Source organism: Sinohyriopsis cumingii, chromosome 1, assembly GCF_028554795.1.
Source record: "Sinohyriopsis cumingii isolate HCF-2022 chromosome 1, ASM2855479v2, whole genome shotgun sequence".
Taxonomy (NCBI): Eukaryota; Metazoa; Mollusca; class Bivalvia; order Unionida; family Unionidae; genus Sinohyriopsis; species Sinohyriopsis cumingii.
Window position 1 is genome coordinate 137258745 of NC_142961.1, and position 2101 is coordinate 137260845.

The 2101-nt window shown below is 37.0% G+C and overlaps 1 non-coding gene across 1 annotated transcript; it reads right to left on the minus strand.

Moving 5' to 3' along the window:
- Positions 1–290: 290 nt before the first annotated feature.
- Trnap-cgg (transfer RNA proline (anticodon CGG)) lies at positions 291–364 on the minus strand. The gene has a single exon. It is a non-coding gene; the product is annotated as a tRNA-Pro (tRNA).
- Positions 365–2101: the final 1737 nt, after the last annotated feature.

A 2101-nucleotide genomic window follows, 5' to 3' on the forward strand; every position in this document is an offset into this window, starting at 1 on the left:
GGTACTAAAAAATCTCTTCTGAATATTTAAATTTATTTGTTTCAAGCAAAAATATTTCTCTGTGATGTGATGTGATGTGATTTTGATTTTTAACGTAGCTTTAACAATTTTTCAGTCATATCGCTACGATGTCTGCAATGTGCCATTTTATAGTGATGTCTAGCACTGAGGCATCATGTCCCACCCAGTCACATTATCCTGACACCAGGCCGACCAGTCCTAACACTAACTTCTTAATGCTGAACGCCAAGCGAGGCAGCTATTAGTACCATTTTTGTAAGCCTCTTGTATGACTCGGCCGGGGATTGAACCCACGACCTCCCGCATCCGAGGCGGACGCTCTAACCACTAGGCCACCGGAGCCGTCAAAAGCAAAACTATTTCTCTGTAAATAGCATTAAATAGAAGTAGTTTTGTGCCAGAATAATTTCATATGTATTAAAGAGTATGTTAACCTATGTGATTCGAAATGCAGGATATAATGTAAGTCGTCTATCTAAACCACGCCAGCGTCTAGCGTATAATGCTTCATGGATCTTATCAGCGTCTAGTGTGTAAACGTTCAATGATCTCATCAGCGTCTAGTGTGTAATGCTTTATTGATCTTATCAGCGTCAAGCGCCTAAAGCTTCTTTAATCTTATCAGCGACTAGCCTGTAATGCTCATTGGATCTTAACGGCGTCTAGTGTGTAATGCTTCAATGATCTTATCAGCGTCTAGAGTATAATGATTTATTGATCTTATCAGCGTCTAGTGTGTAACGCTCATTGGATCTGATCAGCGTTAAGTGTGTAAGGCTTCATTAATCTTATCGGCGTCAAGTGTGTAATGCCTCATTGATCTTATCAGCATCTAGTGTGTAATGCTTCATTGCTCTTATTACCTTCTAGTGTGTAATGCCTCTTTGATCTTATCAGCGTCTAGTGTGTAATGCTTCTTTGATCGTATCAGCGTCTAGTGTGTAATGCTTTATTGATCTTATAAGCGTCTATTGTGTTATGCTTCTTTGATCGTATCAGCGTCTAGTGTGTAATGCTTCATTGCTCTTATAGAGAACCAATGAACCATAGATCAATGATGCATATTCGCAATATGTTTTGGTTTAGTCCATTTTTTCTAAGCTGTTCAATGTTTATTCAGAAAAATGAAAATGGCCGCCTCATTGAGTCCTTACATACGCGGATTAAACCCAAAGGATGGTCTGCAGATGATCACATTAAACTTTTAAAATTAAATATACATCACACTCTAAACGATGACAATGACCACAAAATAGTGAAGTGATGATAATGTGGGAAGCGATGTTTGCGTATACTATTTACGGGGACAGATCCATAAATATTGTGAAGGGGGAGCCTATTAAGCCCCAGAATCTCCTCAATCTCAAGAAAAGGGGCAATTGAACATGAACTCTTTTGGTTTACATTTTCTGCCAAATTTTCTTTTGCCACTTGAAATCATAAACAAAATTGGGAAACGGAATTCTCAATGAATTGGAAAGCTAAGGTATCTTTTGGGATACACAATTAGCAGCTGAAGAGAAAATAAACTTCGTTATTATATGTTTGCTATTTATAAAGTTATGTTTCATATTATATCTTTTGTTAGTTCTAAAGTTATCTTAGACAAGTGTACTGCTCGCAATATCAAAAGGAACAAAAACACACTGATCCAATAATTAGTCTTAACACAAATCTGTTTAGATTAGTACCGTGACAATGTCAAAATAATCAACTAATTTAAGTAAACGCCATGACAATTTCACAATAATCAACCAGTCTAAGTTAAGCCCTGACAGTGACTAAATAATCAATCAAGCAGAGTAAATGTCTTCCTCTACCATTTAATGTAGGAGTTCTTATATATTCTAATAAATTTGGAGTTAGCGCATTTGTTTACAGCTCTCCGTTTTAAGGATTTAATAGATTTTTGTGATTATTTGTTTGATTATGGGAAGTAAGTCTTCAGGAATTAGTCCACAGACCGAAATAATTAGCCAATTACTAGGTGCAAACGTCACGGAGTGAAGTGTTAGTGAGTTTCCATGATGCCATGGTTTACCTTTGGTGAATTGACATTAGAGCCGCATGAGTGTCCCTG